This window comes from Pinus tabuliformis, chromosome J (genome assembly GCF_031772625.1).
Source record: "Pinus tabuliformis cultivar Carrire ecotype Pingquan chromosome J, CPIR1, whole genome shotgun sequence".
Lineage (NCBI taxonomy): Eukaryota > Viridiplantae > Streptophyta > Pinopsida > Pinales > Pinaceae > Pinus > Pinus tabuliformis.
The window spans coordinates 932203875-932229399 of NC_142295.1; the positions used below are offsets into that span (position 1 = coordinate 932203875).

At 37.0% G+C, this 25525-nt stretch overlaps 1 pseudogene; it reads right to left on the reverse strand.

Annotated features, from left to right (window-relative positions):
* Nucleotides 1–15474: 15474 nt before the first annotated feature.
* Nucleotides 15475–22807, reverse strand: LOC149229828 (uncharacterized protein C24B11.05-like; annotated as a pseudogene).
* Between the last annotated feature and the right edge of the window lie 2718 nt (nucleotides 22808–25525).

Sequence of the window (25525 nt, forward strand, 5' to 3'; positions counted from 1 at the left end):
ATGATTTTTTTATTTTATTTTTAACAATGTGTATATGAAATAAGTATTTTGATATTTATTACAGATTACGACGTCAATTTATATGACTACACTATTTTCTCTTAAAGCTTGGCAGTTCCTTTCAATTCCATTTCAAAAAAGTAGACAAGGTTTACGTCCATATCCAACAGGATTAGATGGCCTCAACCTGCCCACTGGGAAACCAGGTCTGTTGGCCATCTTACTGCATTGTAAGCCATCCAAAATTTAAAATGTCTAAGAGTGTCTAGCAACGCTATATAAGTTTTATTGTCTTTAATTTTCTTATTGGATATGTAACTATAAAATAAAAAACCTCAAAGTTTGTAATGCATTCATGTATACATCTCAAAATTTTAACAAAACATAACCATGTTGATCATCAAATTACTTATCATAAGAGTCTATGGTTGTCGAATCTTTAACGTTGTACCACGACAATTCGAACTATGGGAGGTAGGGGATGTGCTTCTCGATGCGACTGAGGTGAGCATTTTGTTGTTTAATTTGATGTTGAATGAGTTGAAATTCCCTGGGAATTTCCTGCAAATCTGTGTCTAGCTTGGTTGAACCAGCAGAGGAGGATGCCATAACTTTTGTCGTGTGTTCTTCATTATCTAATATAAATATATTGACTGCTGAAACTGAGTATATCTGCCTCTAGAATGGCTTGGGTCCTAAACTAGGGTCTGCCAGTCCTCCAAGTCCAGGTTTGTATTCTCAGTGTGTTGTTTTAAATCTGACTCCCACGTTGAGATCAAATGTCAGACCTATGGAGGCGTATTGACTTGATATGCATATGTAGCCTCCCAGGTCATCCCAATAATGTTGTGATGCCCCCTACCCCTGGTTTTTCAAGGATGAGATTGCCTACCACCTCGACCCCGACTATTGCTCCTGCTCCAGACCTGACCCCCATGGCCTGAGTTCCCTCTGTGCGAGGACGGTTGTGCCATGAGACTGAAATGCAGACCACACAAGAGCACATGAATTTAGAATATGAGTACACCAAATGTAATAGCCCTGGCCAAAAAAAAACATGTAATAACATTAATAAAGGCAAAATAATAACCAAGGTCATGTGACACATATTCCAAGTTGAATGTTGGGCAAAACATCCTAGTGTGGGTGTTGATTTGGTTTATTATGGCTAATGAAATTGGCAAAGGCAATGGCAAAGGCTTTCGAAAGGCAAGGAGGCATTAATTGACATTTTATTTATGAAAATAATGGAAATTAGGAGAAAAGGAAGGTGAAAGGTAATAGGTTGCATGTGAGGAGGAAAATGAAGGAAAATAATGGAAAATTAAGAAAATAGAGGCCTCATTAATAAAAAGGCTTTTGAGGATTAGTTCACAACCTTTTGTTAGTTCAATTTTGGAGCTATCTCTATTCTTTCTACTCTCTCATACTCTTGGACACCTAGAGTATTCTGGGAGCACTCTAGCATTGCAGGAAAGAAGGCAAAGGAAGGATATGAAAGCAAGAGGAAGCAAGGATCAAGAAAGGAAAAGAGGGAATCAAGCGACTGCGATGGAATTACTTGCAAGTATCGAGTTGCATGTATGATTTTCTTACTAGTTTTGGCATGCATGGTACATGCATGTGTGTTTTTGGTTCTCTTGTTGTCATTAACATGGGTCTTGACATGTGTGACAGTGGTTTTCAACCTTGCCTTGCCATTTCCGAATAGCAATGGTGTGATGGGGCTCTCTTGTTTTGGTTGATCTAGATTGTCGGATGGATTTGAAGCTGAGTGTAGTGGTCTCAACATTAATCACAAGGCCTAGGAATCCCTCGGTGGGATATATGGTAAAGCTTGGTTGTGAATACCCTTAATTGGGCCTAGAAATCCCTTGACCTATAATAACAAGATACACAGTAAATCCCAGAGGGTGGAGACCTCATAGGGCTAGGAATCCTTTGACCGGTAATGGCAGGATACATGGTAAATTCGAGAGGTGGAGAAAGACAAATTTCCTCACGGTTTAGGTGGACAGATCTAGAGGCATCCATGCTTGTTTAGGGCCTAGTGATATGGTGGGATTGCGGTAAGCTTGCTTATATTGATGAGGGTTTCAGGCCTAGGAATCCCATGGTGGATATACAGTAAATCCTGAGGAAACCTTGGTTGGTTTTGTTGTGAGTCCCAAATTCATGCTTAGAATATGGCACGAGTGTAACACCCTCCTCCCAAGTAACTAGCCAACCGAGGTAAACATGTGATGAGAGGCCACTATGATATGATTAGACCTCATAAGTCACATTAAGGAAGTGGAACCAATGGAAACACACCATACAAACATCTAACATCATCAGCAGAACCCTCAGAAGACAAGTCAGCCACTCAGACAGCCTGTCCATGGGTCCCACTGTTGTTTTAGGTCTCTTGGGCCATAGTCTATCTCATGTTATGGGCAAAGGAGCGATCAACAACTTAAATTCACTCTCATAGGCCTGCCTGTCAGATTGTGGACCAATATTGTAAGTGTTGTGCCAGTGACCTCAATATTTAAGCAACTTTTTCAGGCTTAGAGCCTAGAACACTGCCCAGAACTAATGCATCTCTTCAAATCATCCAAGTAACATGGAAATGAAAGTACTAAAGCAAATACTTGTTCAAGACCTTGACTGGATCCCTACTAGCCATGATAGGCATTTCGTCAAACATATCATCGACATGCAATCTACAAGTGTAAATAACAGAGTTAAGTGTAGGGATCTCATACTTATCTAAGAATTGTTGGGTGTGGAGCCTGATTATCTTCCTTATTTAGAGGTATCGCCACATTGGACCCCAGTTCGTAATGTGGTGGCAACGCTACCCATAAAATGTATGCCACTAGGGGAATCTAGGGGGCCGACTGGCGGGGGATCGGTGGCAGTGCCCCCGAAGCTAAAAATAGATGTAAAATTGCCTTGTAAAATGTTGTAATTTCGTAGTCAATCTGGGTCGTTCATTAGGCAGAAATCTGATAGTAGAAGTTATGTTTAATTTAGGGTTTTTTTCCCTGGAAGGCAACCCCTTGCTATATATGAAGGAATTGTATTGTGTCTATGTAGATCTATATTCTAAGCGAGAAAGAGAGAGGAGATTGTGTAAGAGCGAAGAGGGAATTACACTGGATCTGTTGTAGATTGTATCTCTTCATTTTGAAGGATAATATAAAAGGAAGGACTGGTTGTTTCTCTGTGGACGTAGCCCAAATTGGGTGAAACACGTATATCTGTGTCTCTCTTATTTTATGCGTTTTTTGCGTTTATATTTCTGCAATATATTTTATGTATTCCATTGCTCTGTAATATATCATTTTCTAACAAGAATCGCTATGAACCATTGTTCCATCATGCCATTTGTTGCATTATCATCTATTAGGTCATAGGCACATTATCCATTCACATACAAGGAAAAACATGCTAAGAGCCATACATAGATGTTGTCATAAAATGTGCATATAACCAGCATAATAGGAACAAGAATACAATAAACTTATCAGCCATAAAATCCATAAATACATCAATGCCTTTACAAATTAAGATCAAGGGAATGGATTTCTCATTAATGAATGCAATGAACCAACCAGATATGGGACTGCCACGTTCCACCCGACAGTAGAATGGCTGAGCCAAACCTCTCTTCAGCCATTCACCCTGTGCCATATTCCAAGGATGAATGTGGGATCTTATAAAACACATCAACCAAAACTCATCCAGGGCTTTCATAGGCCATCCACCCCAACCCATCAAACAGTGCTCCACCTCAAGGTCAGACATCACAAAACCATCATTAGATCAGTCTCTATCCAAGCCTTTCAGGGCTCTAGAGCGTTTGTCCAACCAAGGCTCCAGGGCTAATAAATCAACACACAACTTATACCAGGCTCTAGAGCGTTTCTCCAACCAAGGCTCCAGGACTAATAACTCAACCCACAGCTTATACCGGGCTTCGGATCGTTTGTCCAACCAAGGCTCCAGGACTAGTAACTCAACCCACCAAGGGCTCCAGAGCATTTCTCCAACCAATGCTCCAGGACTAGTAACTCAACCCAAGCTAAGGAAACATGAGAACCAGCCAAAAACAAGCAATGAAAGTAAACCCACAATCACCATGGCTATCCAGGAAATGGAAAGGCTAGGCAATCCACTGTCGATCCATGCAATCCAACATGCTAATGACAGATCACAACCAAGAAACCACATGCATATGCCATGCATGCCAAAACTAGTGAAGAAATCATACATGCAACTCGATACCTGCAAGCAAATCTGATGTAGTTGTTGATGTCGATGCCTTCTTGCTCCAAGAATCCAAGTATGCCACACCCTCCAAGAGTGCTCCAAGAAATCTCTAAGTATCCAGGAGTATGAGAGAAAGAAAAAGAAATATGAGAGAGCTCCAACACTAAACTAACAAAAGGTTACCAACTGATCCTCATAAGACTTTTTATGAATGAGGCCTCTATTTTCTTAATTTTCCATTAATTTCCTTCATTTTCCTCCTCACATGCAACCTGTGACCTTTCACCTCCCTTTTCTCCTAATTTCCATTATTTTCATAAATAAATGTGCCAAAATGCCTTTTAATGTGTTAGCCATTGCCTTTGCCAATTTCCTTAGCCATAAACAACCAAATGAACACCCCCTTAGGATGCATTTCCCAACATTCAGCTTGGAATAAGTGTCCTAGTCATCCATGGTTATTGTTTTTAACTTTATTACATGAAATTTTCACTAGGGTTGTTACAAAACCCTCCCCCTTGGGGGACACCATCCTCAGTGTTCAATCACACACATACCTTAGCGACCTGCCGAAAGAAGACATATTGTTCATGGAGCTTTAAAACACAGCTCGATGCAGTATCTACAATGAAAGATCTGCTCAAGAGAAAAACATCATGACAACATGTCATCATACCGCACAGTGGAGCTTTATATCACAACTCATTACGGTATTTTCAATTATCATCATCTTGAGTGCCAACTCATATAGCATCATAACATCATGATAACACAACCACATGATATCATAATAACATAACACCCATAATGCGTAGTGGAGCTTTATATAGCTTGTTACGGTATTTACATTCATACACGGGTGTACATATAACAACATCATCAAAATATATATACCAAACATATGCCAAATCATGTATCAAAACATATATCAACCATATAATAGCATCATATCTAAGCATATATATCAAAACATCATATACCATATATCAACTATCAACTATCATAAATCATATATCAATCACCATAAAGCATATAATAAACCAACATCAGCAAATACTAAACCACCATAAGCAATCACCAAACCACCATAAGCAATCACAAAACCACCATATCAAAGCTTGTTGCCTCAACCGGCAAACAAGGAAGGATACGTGGCCAACATCTGATCTACCATCTCCCATGTAGCTTCATCGGGATCAAAGTGCTTCCATTTCACTTTAACTTGCTCGGTTTCTTGGTTCCAGAGCATGAGCACCTTTTTCTGCATTATACATTGAGGCTTTGGCTGAAATTATCCATCTAGTTCCACCTATAATACATACCAGTCAATTACATGAATAACATGTTTAACATACTTCTTAAGCAATGAGACATGGAAAACATCATGGACTTTAATTGTCGGAGGCAGTGCAAGTCCATAGGCTACTAGCCCAATCCTATTGGTGATATTGAAGGGTCCACAAAACTGTGGTGCCAACTTGGCACATGAGCCAATCCGCAAGGAGCTCTTCTTCGATTTGATGCGCAAGTATACCTATTTCCCAACCTAGAACTCCTTAAACAACCTGTTCCTATCAGAATAGCTCTTCTGTTTATCCTGTGTTGCATTAAGATTCTTCTTGATCACCTGCATCTCATGTTTCATGTCCACCAACATATCTGGTCCAATCAATACTCTGCTAACCGGATCCTTCCAACTAATGGGAGTGTTATAACTCCGCCCATATAATGCCTCAAAAGGACTCATCGTCAGTGACTCCTGATAATCGTTGTTGTATGCAAACTTGACCAAAAGGAAATACTCTTCCCACTTCCTCTACTAATGCATCACATAAATCCTCAACATGTCCTCTAATATCTTGTTGACCCTCTTTGTCTGTCCATTTGTCTGTGGATGATAAGTTGTGTTGAAGGTCAACTCTATGCCCAAACCCACAAATAACATTTTCCAAAACTTGGAAGTGAACTTCATATCCCTATCTGATACAATATTCTTTGGAACACCATATAATTTAACCACATCTCATATGAATACCTGTGCCATATCACTAGCTGAGAACGTATATTTCACCAGAACAAAATGTGCAACCTTTGTTAACTTGTCCACAGTGACTATGATGGAATCATGCTGCTTCAGTGTCTTTGGAAACCCTGTGATCAAATCCATGGAAATTACCTCCCATTTCCACTCTGGAATCGCGATCGGTTGTAGTTTTCCACCTGGATGCTTACACTCTGCCTTCACTCACTGACAATCGAAACATCTCGCCACAAACTCTGCTACATCCCTCTTCAGATTCAACCAACAGTAATACATCTATATTGTTGTGAGTGTCTTCTGGTAGCCTGGGTGACCTGAATATGGTTTCACATGAAACTCCCTCAAGATCACCTTCTTGAGGTCACTGTCATCCGATGCATATATCCTGTCTCGGAACCTGACCAATCCATTTGTTGTAAGACAATAATCCAAGTCTTGTGCACCTACACTTGTACTTGTACCACTACCTATACCTATATATGTGCCATCACCTGTACCTGTACTACTGCATGTACCTGTACCTGTGCCATCACATGTACCTGTACATGTACATATACTATCACCTGTACCTGTGCCATCACCTGTACATGTACTATCACCTGTACATGTGCCATCACATGTACTTTTACTTGTACTATCACATGTACCTGTACCTATACCTGTACCCTGCCGCACCTTGTGAACAATCTCCATATATCTGACATCGTGTTTCCATACCTGCAAGATCTTGTCCTGTAAATATGTCCCATAAGAGCTCATAACTACCAAGTGATGCACATGTATCTGTATACTAAGAGCATCTGCAACTATGTTCTCCTTGCCTTTGATGCACCTGATCTTGAAATAAAACTCGTTGATCTTGGCCAACCATCTATCTTGCCTGTCATTCAAATTCGACTAGTCAAACAAATACCTCAACCCAATGTGATCACTCATAAGCATAAACCTCGTGCCAAGAAGATAATGTCTCCACATCTTCAATGCATGTATAATCACTGTTAACTCGAGATCATGCATGGGATAGTTCTTCTCATTCTCATTTAGTTTCTAGGACTCATAACATACCACCTCTACATCCTGCATAAGGACCCCACCAAGCCCTCTCTTGCAATCATTTGTGCATACTACAAACTATTTGTTCGGATCTGCAATCTGTAGCACGGGTGCATGTGCCAGCGACTGCTTAAGCTGCTCAAAGCCAACCTCACACTCCTCAGTCCATTCGAACTTCTTACCTTTCCTCTGCAATGATGTGATATGACAAGAAATCTGTGAGAAGTTCTTAATGAACCTCCTATAGTAGCCTACTAGACCCATGAAAGATCTCACCTCATCCACACTCTTAGGATCTACCCATTCCATGATAGCCCTTATCTTCTTTGGATCTACTGCAATGCCTTCCTTAGAGACAACATGACCCAATTAGTGTACCTCCGTCCGAAATAAACTACATTCACTGAGCTTAGCATACAACTAATGCTCTCTCGACAACCTTAACACTGCTGCTAAGTGCTCGGTGTGCTCTTCCTCATTCTTATACTATACCAGTATATCATCAATGAACACAATAATAAACTTATCCAAATATGGATGCAACACACTATTCATCAAACACATGATGTAACTGGAGCATTCGTTAAGCCAAATGGAACAACAACAAACTCATAATGCCCATACTTGGTCCTGAACGCAGTTTTGTATATATCCTCCTCTTTGATGCGTACCTCATGGTATCTGAATCTCAAGTCAGTCTTCAAGAACAATATTTCTCCCTTCAACTTATCGAACAAGTCATCAATCATCAGCAAAGGATTTCTGTTCTTGATAGTCACTTTGTTCAACTGCCTATAAACAATGCATAATATGAGGGTACCATCTTTATTCCTCACAAACAAGACCGGTGCACCCCATAGTGATACACTTGGCCTAATGTATCCCTTGTCCAACATGTCCTTCAACTGCAACTTTAACTCAACCAACTCAGGTGTGCTCATCCTGTAAGGTGTTTTCGATGTTGGAGTTTCCCTTGGCACTAACTCAATAGAAAATTCTACCTCCCTATGCAGTGGAAACTTTGTGATGTCCTTAGGAAATACATCCCTGAACTGTTGTAAAACCGGGTATTTGTTCAACACATCTGCATCCTCAACCTCCTTACCCTTATCACTAGAAATATGTACTGTAAATAGCTTACACCCTTTCTTGCAACTACAATTTGCTTTCATAGTTGTTACCATCCTAACTGATGTGGCTTTCTTCTTACCTTGCAAGACTCTTGGTTCCCCATTGTCATCAACACACTCAATATCTTTGTCATAACAGTCAACCTTGGTTCTATGAATATACAACCAATCCATGCCCAACAACATATTGTATGAACCCAACAATAAAACATTCAAATGTGTTGCGGTAGGCATACCATTTAAGTCAAATGTGCAAGCTCTCACCTAGTGATAAACTCGCTTCTTCGTACCTGTAGCCAACTGCACTAACCAAGACTTTGCATACAACTCCTTATTCAACCCACACTTATCCAACAAGTTAGGACTAACATAGTTATAACTAGCATTTGCACCAGATGTTGCAAAGGAAACGCCGTAATGCATAAAGTGCAAAAATCCATTATCCATGTAGTGTGTGCATTACGTCAATGACATAAATATCAACATATCTATTCACTTTTTCTAAATGTTGTAAACGACCAGAATTATATAAATATTCTTAAATTTGTACCAATATTTATAGGCAAAAATATTTTTGTCTTTCGAATTTTCTAACACTTGTCAAACATTTTCATGTTATAAAACAAAGTCTAGAAGTCATAAAACTTATAAGGTGGTGGAAAGTTTAAAATGGTGTAAAGAAAGATCAAGTTCGAGGGAGACTCATGAAAACATTTAATGTTAGTAAACTAATGCTAGCATTAGTTTATTTGTGAAAAAATGTTAATCAAAATGTAACTTATAACATAAGATATATGGGTTGAAGAATTGGATATCTATCTTGGGAAGAGGTTAAATAAAGTCTCAGACTTAAACATAAGGTATAATGTGAAATGCAATATGTGATTTCAACAAAACTTTAATTTAAACAATGGTATACCATCATTTTTTGTAACTAATTAATTAAAAAACAAAAATACAATACTATAGTCTTTACAACCGAAAGGGGAAAGACTTGTAACATTGTAAAGGGACTAACAACATTGTAAAAATAGTTGATTCTTGAAGAGAAAACAAGATACTCCAAAAGAGCAATCACACCAAAAATCAAAATCAAAATTCTCTCCTTAAACTATTGGTCAAAATATAAGACATCATAGAATTGCATGTTTGGGATCACAGTGGACGAAATTGGATTGTTACTGGGTGACAATGACTGAGATATGGTATCAAGTGATGGAAAAGGTGATGTTCCCAGATTTTCCAAGATATCCAAAGGAATACCATATGAAAGCGGCCATTCAAGTACAAAATTGAGCAATTGATATCCATAAACAGTCCTTAATTGATGAGGCATCATAAGGGGTCATGTCATAGGCACATCTGTTAAGGAGATAGAAGAGATGGAGCCAACACATGAATCTACAGGTCTAGGCATTTGCAGAATTTGTTGCATGGTAGACTGTAAAGTAGACTGAACACCAGTACCTGGAGAAGCAATATTTCTATCAAGGTTGGGTAGAGGAATTTGCATAGAAGACAATTTACCACCAGAAATGGAAACATCCTGCACTGTTGGTTAATTGAGGGCTCTTCCGCTTTCGGTCATTTGTTCCTGTATTACTTCATAATTGCAATAAAAAGGATCTTAGTCCACATTAATAAACTGAACAACTTTTCTGCAGCCAACACATGAATCTACAGGCCTAGGCACTTGCAGAATTTGTTGCATGGGACACTGCAAAGTAGATTGAATACCAATACCTGGAGAAGAGATATTCCCATCAAGGTTAGGTAGAGGAATTTGTATAGAAGACAATTTACCACCAGAAATGAAAACATCCTGCTCTGTTGGTTGATCCTCGGGGCTCTTCTGCTTTCGAGCATTTGTTCCTGTATTACATCATAATTGCAATAAAAAGGATCTTAGTCCACATTAATAAACTGAACAACTTTTCTGTAGCCAACACATGAATCTACAGGTCTAGGCATTTGCAGAATTTGTTGCATGGGATGCTGTAAAGTATACTGAATGCAGTACCTAGAGAAGAGATATTCCCATCAAGGTTAGGCAGAGGAATTTTCATAGAAGACCATTTACCATCGGAAGTGGAAACATCCTGCTCTGCTGGTTGATCCTCGTGGCTCTTCCTCTTTGCGTCACTTGTTCCTAAATTACATCAAAATTGCAACAAAATAGAACTTAATCCGCATTAATAAACTGAACTTTTCTAGATTCAACACATGAATCTACACGTCTATGCACTTGCAGAATTTGTTGCACGGAAGACTATAAAGTATACTGAGAAAAAGAATGGATACACTACTGAATCAGAAAACAAAGTTCAAAGTTGAGAGGCTAATAAGTGAATGAAAAAGGATGGATATATTGCACAATCTGGAATGGAAATTTGAAAAAAAAAATAGATACCTCTTGTTGGAGTGACCGATGTTGATAGATCTGATGTTGAATATTTTATCATATGTTTGTAGGGATTCTAGCAAGTTCTATGGGTTAGTTTTGCCAAGTACTGAAAAGTAATACGTTATTTTTTCAATGTCAATTTGAAATGGACCAGTAATATTGGTGCCATGCTTTAGTGTTTTAGATATCATTTTCTATTTATGTCCCAGTGTTTAAACAACTACGAGATAGAGAAATTTGTCTTTCTCTGAAGAATTTTCAACTTCAAAATAAGTCAAAATGGCACAAGTATTTTTTGTTTTAGGAATTATCCAACATTTGTACCTCACTCTGCTGCAGTGGGATCATCTTAGAATATCTGAAAACAAATATCTAAACATTTTAATACTCACAATAAATTCCATTGTAGAGCTTGATGTTCTCCCTGTGTTTTAGACATTATCCCATTTTAAAATGTCTATTAAGTATCTAATAGAGATGCGAGGAAAGAATTACCGAGAGAAGTTGCAAGTGGGTTAATGTAATGGTTGGAAATTCACAAATTGCTTGTGGAGCTCGCAAGTCACCATGACATCATGGTTGTTGAAGGAGCACATGGTTACATTTGAGCATTTTTCTTTACTGACTCAGACTCAAAATCAGACATATTAGAGCATAATCATTTCAGTGTTAAACCTTATAATAACAATGAGAGGTTAAACTTAATATGGATAATGATAAAACAATTATTGCTTCTCCATATTTTGTACAACTCAAAAATCATTGTTATCCATGTTTTCTTATGTATGGAAGCAAGCATGTTCCTGTTTGTTTGAAGCCCAATTTGTTCATCTCTAGGAATCTGCTCATCAAAAGGTTGGTGCTCTTAAGAAATTTTATTCACTACGGCTGCACCTGTACATGATGCATAAGAAGCTGAACCAAACACTCTTAGGGTAGGAAGACTACTAAAGAGGAGCAATGATGTCCTAAAATGATATGCAGTACTCCTTGAGTGGAAGAGTGGCTACCTTGGGTTCCTATGTGGGCACTCTGGAGAATCTAAAGGAGAAGTGCTGCTCTCTTGCTGTTATGTATATTGATATGCTTGTCGATGCCTGGAATAATGAAGGTCTCATTACCAAATATATAGATCTTGAGAAATCTCCTATCCCATTAAACAAGTATGCCTAAATGGGAGTGCTTTAATTCTAGTAGTGTTTGATTTCTCTCCTCCACATGATTACTTGTCCATATTATTAACAAACAAAAACTTCCTTTTGTCACATCGAGAGTTGTTCCCTCCACAAGTGGTTCAAATCTCCTCAATGTAATAGCTGAAAAGATTTGTAAGAAATACCATACTTGAGATTGATTGGTGATTATATTAGGCCTGAGAGTAGAGTTTGGTTGTAGTAAAATGCCTTTTCTACCATCCAAGCATGGTCTATTACCAGTTTCCCAAAGCCACGTAATTTGTTGTTTCTCACCTTTATCAAAATATTCTATGAAATCAAATGTATCAACTGACGTGGCTTCAATTGAATGGAGCTATGATTATCTATCTGGTCATTTCTATGATGCATGTTCTTCGTTCGTTTTTGGTTGACATTTGTAGAGTAATTGCCTCGGGTCTGTTACTTTTGAGTCATTTCTTCATCATGGAGAAAATCAGATCCCATTTTAATGTTCACCGTCAGTTTTTGTTGGAGGCTTTGAGCCAACATCCTAATTCTCTTCATCATGGCTTCCAAACTTTCAAGTTCGTTTTCCACAATCCCAAAGTGGGTTCTCTGTCAGTAATGGGTTGTCTATAGGGATCCCTAATCATCGTGTCTCTGAGGTCATGGGTACCAATCAAGGAGAAAGGGTAGGCGGCATTGCCGTGCCTCCCATGTGAATGGGGACAACTGCATTTTCCCAGCCTCAGAAAGATAGCAGATGCCTCAGTTTTACAGAGGCCCCTTGCTACAGAGAACCTTCTCTAAAAACCTTTCAACGTCAAAAGGATAAACCAATTAACTTGCAAAGAGGTTAATCAATTTCTTTCATAATCACAACCACCTTAAGAACTGTTTACATATGGAAAGTTCAAAATCACATCAAAATTTTCTAAATCCTACCCTACACAATATTTAATTCCAGCATGTTCAAAAACATTTCTTATGAATCACATCAAAATTTTCGAAATTCAACCCTACGTAATATTTAATTCCAGCATGTTCAAAAACATTTCTTATGAATCTCTAGGGATTTCTGTTCTGCAATCGTGAAGTGTCTCAACTGTCACAAAACCTTAAAGAAAATTTTGAAATCTAATGTCCACAAAACCTAAAACAAAGACCATTTTACGCTCAACGGGTTGAAAGCTTGGAACATTTAATCTGCCCCTTCATCTTGAGCTTTGACAAAAGCTTCTTCGTCAACATTGCGACCAGCAACACTTTTTGTCTCACTATAGACCGGAAAATGGGCTTCAGAATTTCCATCCTCTATAAGTTGGGCATGGGCAGCATCTCCTTTATGTAACTTGTGGCATTTCTTGGATGACATATCTCTTTCTTCCTTCACTGAATCATCTTTTCTTTTTCCAAGAACATTGTCTTTGCCAGTCTCTGTTGTATCCTGCTCCTTTGTCTTTGCCATTCCTAACATGGACAGGTGTTTTTTCCCTGACACATGCAGCTCATGAAGATTTTATAAGCTTCCACAGTTAACCTCACAAAGAGAACACCACCCCACCAGTCCTTGTGGCTGCTTTTTCTGTGGCTTTACTACATATTTTAAACCCTTTTCCTTCAACTTTTTTAACCCGGATCGGTGCTTCTTCCCAAACACATGTTGTTTGGGAAGAACTTCCTTTGTGCTACAGGTAACATCACAGAGTGAGCACCACCCAGGGATCTTTGGAGTCTTAGCATCCATATCTTTGATGCCTGGGATCTCCCTATGTGCCCTGTTTTTAGACTTTGGTTGCAATCCAGAATCTGAGTTCTTACCCAACCTGGACTTGAAAATCTGAAAAGCATACCCAATGTTAGTAATAAAAATAGTATGCTCTATAATTTCCAATATGAAGATCGACCTCTCTGCATTTTCCCAGCCTCAGAAAGACAGCAGAGAGGTTGTTTTAATGCCTAGTGAATGGGGTATTGCCCTCAACAGTGATAAAGGCTCCCACAATATCAAACATTGCTCAATTAGTAAACAAAAAGAATGGACAAATTACTGAAATAGTAAAAAAAAAATCTGGCACAATAAGAAAAGGTAGAAAAAGAATGGATACACTACTGAATCAGAAAACAAAGTTCAAAGTTGAGAGGCTAAGAAGTGAATGAAAAACGATGGATACATTGCACAATCTGGAATGGAAATTTGAAAAAGAAAATAGATACCTCTTGTTGGCGTGACTGATGTTGATAGATCTGATGTTGAATATTTTATCATATGTTTGTAGGGATTCTAGCAAGTGCTATGGGTTAGTTTTGCCAAGTACTGAAAAGTAATACGTTATTTTTTCAATGTCAATTTGAAATGGACCAGTAAATATTGGTGCCATGCTTTAGTGTTTTAGATATCATTTTCTATTTATGTCCCAGTGTTTAAACAACTAAGAGATAGAGAAATTCGTCTTTCTCTGAAGAATTTTCAACTTCAAAAGAAGACAAAATGGCACAAGTATAATGGGTTGTCTGTAGGGATCCCTAATCATCGTGTCTCTGAGGTCATGGGTATCAATCGAGGAGAAAGGGTAGGCGGCATTGCCCTGCCTCCCATGTGAATGGGGACAATTGCATTTTCCCAGCCTCAGAAAGACAGCAGGTGCCTCAGTTTTACAAAGGCCCCTTGCTACAAAGAACCTTCTCTAAAAACCTTTCAACGTTGAAAGGATAAACCAATTAACTTGCAAAGAGGTTAATCAATTCTTTCATAATCACAACCACCTTAAGAACTGTTTACATATGAAAAGTTCAAAATCACATCAAAATTTTCTAAATTACCATACACAATATTTAATTCCGGCATGTTCAAAAACATTTCTTATGAATCACATCAAAAATTTTGAAATTCAACCCTACGTAATATTTAATTCCAGCATGTTCAAAAACATTTCTTATGAATCTCTAGGGATTTCTATTCTGTAATCGTGAAGTGTCTCAATTGTCAGAAAACCTTAAAGAAAATTTTGAAATCTAATGTCCACAAAACCTAAAACACTTGAAAGCTTGGAACATTTAATTTTCCCCTTCATCTTGAGCTTTGACAAAAGCTTCTTCCTCAACTTTGCGAACAGCAACACTTTCTGTCTCACCATAGACCGGTAAATGGGCTTCAGAATTTCCATCCTCTATAAGTTGGGCATGGGCAGCATCTCCTTTATGTAACTTGTGGCGTTTCTTGGATGGCATATCTCTTTCTTCCTTCACTGAATCATCTTTTCTTTTTCCAAGAACATTGTCTTTGCCAGTCTCTGCTGTCTCCTGCTCCTTTGTCTTTGCCATTCCTAACATGGACAGGTGTCTTTTCCCTGACATATGCAGCTCATGAAGATTTTCTAGGCTTCCACAACTAACCTCACAAAGAGAACACCACCCCACCAGTCCTTGTGGCTACTTTTTCTGTGGCTTTACTACATCTTCTGAACCCTTTTCCTTCAACTTTTTTAACCTGGACTGGTGCTTCTTCCCAAACACATGTTGTTTGTGAAGAACTTCCTTTGCGTTGCAGGTAACATCACAGAGTGAGCACCACCCAGGGATCTTTGGAGTCTTAGCATCCATATCGTTGATGCCTGGGATCTCCCTATGTGCCCTGTTTTTAGACTTTGGTTGCCATCCAGAATCTGAGTTCTTACCCAACCTGGACTTGAAAATTTGAAAAGCATACCCAATGTTAGTAATAAAAATAGTATGCTCTATAATTTCCAATATGAAGATCAACCTCTCTGCATTTTCCCAGCCTCAGAAAGAGGTTGTTTTAATGCCTAGTGAATGTGGTATTTCCCTCAACAGTGATAAAGGCTCCCACAATATCAAACATTGCTCAATTTTCCCAGCCTTAGAAAGACAGCAGAGAGGTTGTTTTAATGCCTAGTGAATGTGGTATTGCCCTCAACAGTGATAAAGGCTCCCACAATATCAAACATTGCTCAATTAGTAAACAAAAATAATGGACAAATTACTGAAATAGTAAAAAACTTTTCTGGCACAATAGGAAAAGGTAGAAAAAGAATGGATACACTATTGAATCAGAAAATGAAGTTCAAAGTTGAGAGGCTAAGAAGTGAATGAAAAAGGATGGATACATTGCACAATCTGGAATGGAAATTTGAAAAAAAAAACAGATACCTCTTGTTGGCGTGACTGATGTTGATGTTGATAGATCTGATGTTGAATATTTTATCATATGTTTGTAGGGATTCTAGCAAGTTCTATGGGTTAGTTTTTCCAAGTACTGAAAAGTAATACGTTATTTTCTCAATGTCAATTTGAAATGGACCAGTAAATATTGGTGCCATGCTTTAGTGTTTTAGAGATCCTGATGTTGATAGATGTGATGTTGAATATTTTATCATATGTTTGTAGGGATTCTAGCAAGTTCTATGGGTTAGTTTTGCCAAGTACTCAAAAGTAATACGTTATTTTCTCAATGTCAATTTGAAATGGACCAGTAAATATTGGTGCCATGCTTTAGTGTTTTAGAGATCATTTTCTATTTATGTCCCAGTGTTTAAACAACTACGAGATAGAGAAATTCGTCTTTTTCTGAAGAATTTTCAACTTCAAAAGAAGACAAAATGGCACAAGTATTTTTTGTTTTAGGAATTCTCCAACATTTGCACCTCTCTCTGCTGCAGTGGGATCATATTAGAATATCTAAAAACAAATATCTAAACATTTTAATACTCACAATAAATTCCAAAGAGTTAATAATATTAGTACCCTGGATGTGGGATCATATTAGAATATCTGAAAACAAATATCTAAACATTTTAATACTCACAATAAATTTCAAATATCTAAACATTTTAATACTCACAATAAATTCCAAAGAGATAATAATATTATACTCACAATAAATTCCAAATATCTAAACATTTTAATACTCACAATAAATTCCAAAGAGTTAATAATATTAGTACCATGGATTTATAATAATGATATAGTTTAATAATATAATACAATATAATTATTATTTGGTTGTGCTTTATAACCCTTTGGGTTTATAATATGAATAATATGTTGCATTTTCTAATTTTGTGAGCTTATAATATTATTATAAGTTTATAATATAGTATATATTAAGTTGTAGCTTACTGTGTATATCAACCACATTTAATAATGTGGTTTTGCTAGTTGTCAACACTAACAACTACTCATTTATAATTGTACAATGAAGGGTGGATCAATACATGGAACTCATTCTATTATTTTTATAATAATCTGTAATTTATTATTTCTATTATTGACCATATGAAAATCATCGCTACATTAAAATTTTTGAATTTAAGAAATTATTTAATATGATTCAACATCTGCCTTCAATTTCTTCAACTACATTGTAATTTGTTGTAATACATATTTATTTCCTTTTAATATATTGTAATACTTTATTATAAATTTAATTTATTATAAAGAAATATTTTTTAATATATTCTAATAATTTCAATTTAAAATAATTTTCCTAACATAATTTAATTACACTATAATTTTTTTTTGGCTATCTCAATTTTTTCATGATGATAGCTACCATTAATTCTTACTATGAGTAATAATAGTAATGGTTTACTCTTATCAATACTTACAAATTTTAACTTATTTTAGTTAACTAACATAACTACATTAATAAATGTGTTTCATATAATGTTAGCTTATTTGAATGTATCATGACACATATTATAATTATTAGAGGTTGTATTATAGTAATACTTTGTTCACCTAATTAATAAACAACATCATTTTAAATTCTCTAGTATTAAAAAAATGCAAACATAATTCTTAACTATATGAAACTTTTTATTTTTTATTTTTTTTCCATGAGAAAAAAACTAAACATTCTTACATTAATCGTAAAATGTCTTACATGATCTTAGTTCATGATCTAGTCAAAACATAAAACGAAAGTATTGTTTTGAAAATCCAAAACATATAGCATGTTGAGTCGTTGTGGGTGAAAAGTATTGTTTTGAAAATCCAAAACATATAGCATGTTGAGTCGTTGTGGGCTAAAATCATGACAAGACTAAATATAGAATCTAGAAAGTAAAAACATGAAATTGGATATATAAATTACCCATAATAAAAGCTAAAATCATGACAAGACTAAATATAGAATCTAACATTATGCTAAACATATAAACTTTAATTATGAAAAAACTTGAATATCAAAACTACCGAATCTCACGACTCATGGGATGGTGAGAGTAGAACTCATTAAGTGGAGGCTTAAATATTCTGATTTGATCAAAGTGTGTATAACTTTGGTGAAGTAAAATTGACAAAATGAAACGAGAAGAGAAGGGATGCATGGGATATGCATCGAGAAACTGCAACAAATTTAAGGTCCATAATTCGTATTCTGGAATACCATGAAACAAATGAAATATTTAATAAAAAATAACTCTGTAAAATTGTATTCTGGAATATTCTGGGATGCCATAAAACATTGCTCAGTTGTGCACCTCTAAACTCATCCAAAAAAAATAACATCATTTTTAATGCAGGAACTCTCTAAAATCTATTACCAATGTTCATTCAAGTATAACATAATCTATTACCAATGTTCATTCAAGTATAACATTAATGTCAAATTTCTTACTACGCTATTCAACTGACAAAATCTATTACCAATGTTCCTTCAAGGATAACAAGAAAGTGAAATTTCTTACTACATTATTCAAACGACAATATGGTAAAAATTGTCCTCTCGAATGCCATAGAAATATTTAATGATCAATAACCACACACAATTTACCTAAAAAAAAAGTTTTGAGTTTCAATCTCTGTAAAATTGTATTCTGGAATATTCTGGGATGCCATAAAACTTTTGAAATTTTTAACAACCAACCAACATTGCTCAGTTGTGCACCTCTAAACTCATCCAAAAAAAATAACATCATTTTTAATGCAGGAACTCTCTAAAATCTATTACCAATGTTCATTCAAGTATAACATAATCTATTACCAATGTTCATTCAAGTATAACATTAATGTCAAGTTTCTTACTACGCTATTCAACTAACAAAATCTATTACCAATGTTCCTTCAAGGATAACAAGAAAGTGAAATTTCTTACTACATTATTCAAACGACAATATGGTAATCATTGTTACTTAATTTCAAATCTCAATACTCTGTACATCCAAATCATTTTTGTTTGCTTTCCTGCTGCAGTTCTTATAGGCGGCTCATAGATATAGCAAACTTTAACATTACTCTCGGCATTACCATAAACAAAAATCTTCCCAGAACACTAAATCCTTTCAAGGGTTTTAGCAAGAGAACCCAGTGCCCTCCACACGTTTTCATTGGAATCACATTCCATCATTCCTTGCTGCAAGAAGAAACAACCAAACATTCCAATGGGCCTTTCCCTTCTCTTTATCTCCCATAGTCTCCAGTGTTGTCCATGCCCTTGTTTCTGGATCATAAACTTCCGCACTCCACCTGATTAGATCACGGCTAATAACGAAAAAATTGTCGCTGATGAAAGCACCAAAGCATTCATCCTGTCCTCGGTTCATGTCGGGAATTGTAATGGTCTACAAACAAATTGTAAACCACTGCGGGTCGTGCAAGGGATTTTGATCTTCATCATCTCCGCCGGCAATGTAAATGTAAATGAGTCCATGCTCTGACACAGTGCCAAGAAGGTAAGCCACAACAAAAGTCGTTATACTGTATAAAGATTTTACCCTAACCAACTATAAAACAATTTTACTCTAACCAATCAAAACTCCCGTGGACGGTGGATAATATTTGAATCATGTAACACACAGATCAATGGTGAAAAATGGTAACCAACCAAAACTCACGTGGACGGTGAATAATACTTCAATCGTCTAACACAAAGATCAACGGTGAAAAATGGTGGAGAGTGGCAATCAGGGGAGTCTTTTCCAAAGGGAAACGCCTTACGGCGTAATTAGATGAAGATTCAACCAATTATGTATTTTTACAAAAGCATTATATCCCATTTACAATTATATGGTCTTTACCAATACGGTATGGAGGCCTGCACGCTTTACTGCGGCTATATTCCTGGGACTGTCATCAAAGAAAATCTGCACGGAAACATAATAGATTAAATAGAAACTCTTACAATAGATGTTGTTGAAATGATATGCATAAGGTAAATAAAAATTGATGATGTCGAATTGCAGGTTGCCAGATTGGTTTGAGTCTAGATTACAATTGCGTACAACAATCCCTTTGTAGCTCCTCTCCACTGAAAAGGGGTTGTTCGGGAACAGATGTATAATTGATCAGTATGTGGGATGTGATCAGACTAACAAACATCTCTTTCTTATTTAAACATCTCTGTCACACACCTTCAGATTTATGTTTTGGGACTCAATACAATATTCTCTTTGTAGATCCTCCTCGTTGAAAAAGGATTGTTTTCATAGACAAGTTGATAATTGTGCAGTATGTGGGACATGATCAGAGCAACATGCATCTTTTTCTTGTGAAAATACCACTGCAACATAACTTCTCAAAAGACAACTAGGTCATTCACCCTGGGGGATTTTAGCCAGAATGGTCATTTTTAGAAAACGTATCGCTATAGGATACCCCTGTACCCTCACACTGGGGCCAAAGTAGAGGTGTTAGCTATCCTTCTTTGTTTACTAAGGGGGATTTGGTATAAAATTTTTATGGTACCTGGATGAGTCAATCTTTTCATGAAAAAATGGATAGCTGAAGGAAAATGGCCATCAAAATCTTTGTTACCATACCGTTTTTTGTGGATCAGCGTTTGCAAGGTGAAGAGCCTGCTCCATGGCATCTTTTGAGGGCTTGCAAATTATGGATGTCTTCGGGATTGTAGAGTTATTAGCGGGCATATTCCATTCATTATTGCTTTTAGTAATATTTGAAAGAGGATTAAGTGTCTCAAAGCATATTATGCCTTCAAAGCAATCTTCCAATCCCAGCCTGTTAAGGACCTTTGCAGCATGAACTTTGTCACTGTTTGTAAATATCTGTTTTTGCATAACAGAGTTACAAGCGGTTAACGAGCACGCTAATAAGTTTCCAAACAAAACCTAGGACTTCATTTAATATCATCGTAAAAAGAATTTGAAGGGATCCATATGATCTTACAATTTTCCTCTGAGGCATGCTTAATAACAAGTTCTTCAGCATAGGATCTGGTTTAAGATCTTCATATGGCAATCTTCCGTGAACAAAACTGTATAAGAAATGTTTGTTTCCAGTGAGTGAAACAGGATAGCGTGTAAGGCCAAAAGCAATCAATGGTATTCCAAACAGTCTAAACAATGAAAGTCAAATCACTGGCATTTTCTCTGATTTTGTCGAAAGTTGAAACGTTAGATAGCTGTAAATTTACCAACCAGAAGATGATACAAGATTTCTTAGATACCTGTGGTAATCGTCATAGTCAAATTCATAGCCCACTGCCTGCGTAGAACAAAGAATACTGTCAAAATATGCAAGGAATTCATGAACATGAAAGTTGAGAAAAAGGTTCTCAATCCAATTGCAATTCCTAGCCATAACGTTGATCATAATTCCATATTTTAGAAATTGATATCGGTAGTAGTTATTAAATAAAGACATCTAGAACACCTTATATTTGCATTCATATATTATCATTAGTGGAGCAAGAAGAGAGTTCCTTGAGGCTTAAAGACCACAGATGAGAAACAGGGTTTCAGTCTCATGAATTTGCAAAAGGTATCCTGGCAGAGTAGTGGCCAGTAAAATCATAGAAAACCATGGAGTAATTATGGATAGTATGTCTCAGATGTTCTGCAGTCATTCCAGGAAGCAGGTTCTGATTGAAAGCAGCTCATAACCCCACTCTTAAGCTACTTGCTAACCAATGACACATAAGGGGGTTGCTGAATTCCTCAGTAATCAGCTACAGAAGACTCCCAATGCTAAAAATCAGTCATTTTAACCTTAAAAGTTGAAATACCATGTTGAATTACATGAAACAATAGGGATTGAATGCTTACCCTGAGTCCGGCCATGGTTGTCCCATAAGTTTTATACAACTCTCTTGCTCAAGTCAGGGACTCTGCTCTTTTCAACTCCCAGTTTTTGATTCACATAATCTGTCACACAACAACCGGATCACACACACAATTCAAACCTCAAAAGTTACCTCAATGGCTTAAGAGAAGTCTTAATTGCATCTACAACCCTAGTAGGGGTGGGGTGATCCAACTCTGTGTGTGCAACAGTGCGTTAGTTACAGACAATATATTGGGCGTGTTGAATATGAACACTAAGCCCATAGTCCATCTGGGTCTGATCACCTTCAAGTTGCAAAGTTGGAGATGCATATAACAAGCTCACGTAAATTCCAAGAAATTATTCGGTGGCAATCTAAATATGCAACTCCAAGCTGTCTGGGTTTCATTTCAGACTCTAGTTTAGATTAAAATCTAAAGATTAACATTTCCTTCAAAAGAACACTGAAATTACACAATTTTTTAGGGGCAGATTAGCTACAAGATTACCTCTGATGTTGTTGGTGCATGCTGCAGCTAGTTCGGAGCTTAAGGGATATAATGTGTCATCCAGATCTAGAACAACGGATTGGAATCAGAAACGAATACATACAGCTTTAGCTTAATACCATTGAAAAGGGAAAAACTTAAAAGCCAAAGAAAGAAGTGTGATGCTCACCAAACAGAAGGCAGTCAAATCGAGGGCCCTGCTCTGTCACGAGTCGATTCTCAGCCAACACCATTATGGATGACTCTGCAATACATATACCAAAAAATTATCATCCCGATACACTGAAGTATATGCACATCAAAGGCATCAAAACAAGATAATTATGTTCCAATTATAAAACTCCGACAATTTCAGAAGAATCAAAGAAGATTGGCTCTAAAGAATACCAGATATGTTGAATATGGGGAGAAGAGCGAATGCAATAGGAAAGGAGGCAATGTATGTTGAAAGAAAAAAACAGGGACTCGCAGAATAAAATGTAATACAGAGGGGCATAAACAAGCTAACGATGTTAATGAAATGAAGGGGGAATTGAAGGAGAACATTGGGTGGCTTAAATAGATCTCCGAACGGCTCAGATGAATTGCTGCGAATCTTCCGTATTGTAGTCATAGACTCGTGATCGACTCTGGTCCCCATCTTTTCACATTCATTTGTTGTCACTTTATTGGCGTGCAATTTGTCGAGGATTCCTCCCATTTTCAGGAAACTCAAATTTAAAAATAAACAAGAAGGTAAGCCACAACAAAAGTCGTTATACTGTATAACCAATGAAAAACGGTAACCAACCAAAACTCACGTGGACAATGAATAATACTTCAATCGTCTAACACAAAGATCAACGATGAAAAACGGTGGAGAGTGGCAATCAGGGGAGTCTTTTCCAAAGGGAAACGCCTTACGGCGTAATTAGATCCAGGGTCAATCAAAATACAAATAACTTGTTCACAAAGCTTACCATCCATACCAATGATAGATGAATGGTGCTCGACCTGTTTGTTTTCCATGGTTGCATATATATGGAGAATACTCTAGCCTAATCTCCAACAGTCTGTGCCTCCTGTGCACTGCATATCTAAGGGCTACCACTCTGATGTTGCAGACAATCTCTCCTAAGGTGTTCTTTGTCACAAGTACAACAATTTACAGGCTCCTTACTCTACTCCTAAGGTCGATGTCCCTATCCTCCATCTGATGCATTGAACTTCTTAGGTGGTGCAACATTATCCTTATTATTTGTACTTTGTGGCCTTGCTTGCTTTTTATCCCATTTCCTTTGTTCTTTACATCACCTCTCCATTTTGACTTAGTCTAAGTTCTGTGCTTCAATTGTTCATAGCAATGCTTTAGCTTTCGAATGGCCTCCTCCAATCATCTAGGCTCATCGAGTTCAATCATGTCTTTGAATGCAACTAGTAGTCCACTAATGAATCTCTTAATCTTAGCCTTATCCTCCTTAAGGTAAGGCACATACCTCAACAGTTCCAAGAACTTATTGGTGTACTCATCATCTGTCATGGATCCCATCTTTAGTTCATAAAATTCTTTTTCCCTATCATTGAAGTATCTCTCTGACAAATACTTATTCTTAAATAACCGCTCAAATTCACTCCAAGTCAGATATTCCTCATTTATGTCCCTGACATTCTTCACATCTTCCCATTAGATGTTTGCTTTACCTTTAAGACAGAAAGTAGCCACTCTAGATTTCATGTTCTCTGAGTAGTCATGCAACCTGAAGAAGTTCTTCATACCAAGCAGCCATGCCTCTGCATCCTGTGATCTCTTTGTCTCTCCATCAAAAGTAGGTGGCTTCACTTTCTTAAATTCATCCAGAAAATACCCCCTTTCACTACTCCTGTAAGGATGATACCGATAACGATCATAGTGCCTATAAGAATCAGAACTAGAATCATACTTGTGTCTATCCCTTCTCCTCTCCCTAATGTCCAACAATCTGCCATCTCTAATTGTATCATCTTTATTTGATCAATGACTACCATGTGATATACTACCGTATGCCCCATTAGTTTTATCTTCCTGCTCATGACTAACTTGTAGTGGTACTTATCGCTACAAATCCGACAAGCTCTGAGGTATTGCTGCATTCACCTGTGCTAACTTTTCTTGTGACTGTATGATTCTTTCATTATCTGCCTTACAACTCCTTATCTCTTCCTTTAGGCTTCTCAGTGTCACTGCCAAGTCGGAAGAGTTCCCAACACCATACTTCTCTTCGGATTCATAGGGAGAACCTCTATAGTCAACCATCTTGCTAGCCATTTGATATTTATTCCTACAAGGAATAATATGTCAGATAAACCAAATCACAACAAACCAACGTACCTTAGTATATATTGGGGAGGATACCTTGTTCACAAGATCATCAAATCAGCGTGATACATGTATAACATAATCACAACAACATATAGACATACACCAATAAATGTATCAACACATAAACATCACTCTAAGTAGGATCCAGTCATCAAAGCAAGGCCATATCAACAATGCATGCTATGACCTCATGCATGACAACAACCATTACCCCATTGTACACATTACTACATGCAACCAAAAATATGCATAAGCAATGCCTAACCAACTACAAATACACATAACCACATGTAGTCGAACATAATCGATCAGTTATTGTAATCAAACTACAAGACTGGTGCATGTAATCAAAATATTCAAAATGTAACCTAACATACAAGGATGTAAGTAGGCAACATAAAATCAACATGTAAGTGACAAATAACCATATACAGTTAGTCACATACCCATGTCAATTACTCTTCATGAAATCAACATCAAATTCTCCATGATAACCATACTAAAACCCTAATCCATCATCAAGCAAATGCAACAAGTATATAAATGTAACATACACACATGCAACTGACATGCATGCATGACCAACACACATTCAACCCATTCAGTCCGAGAG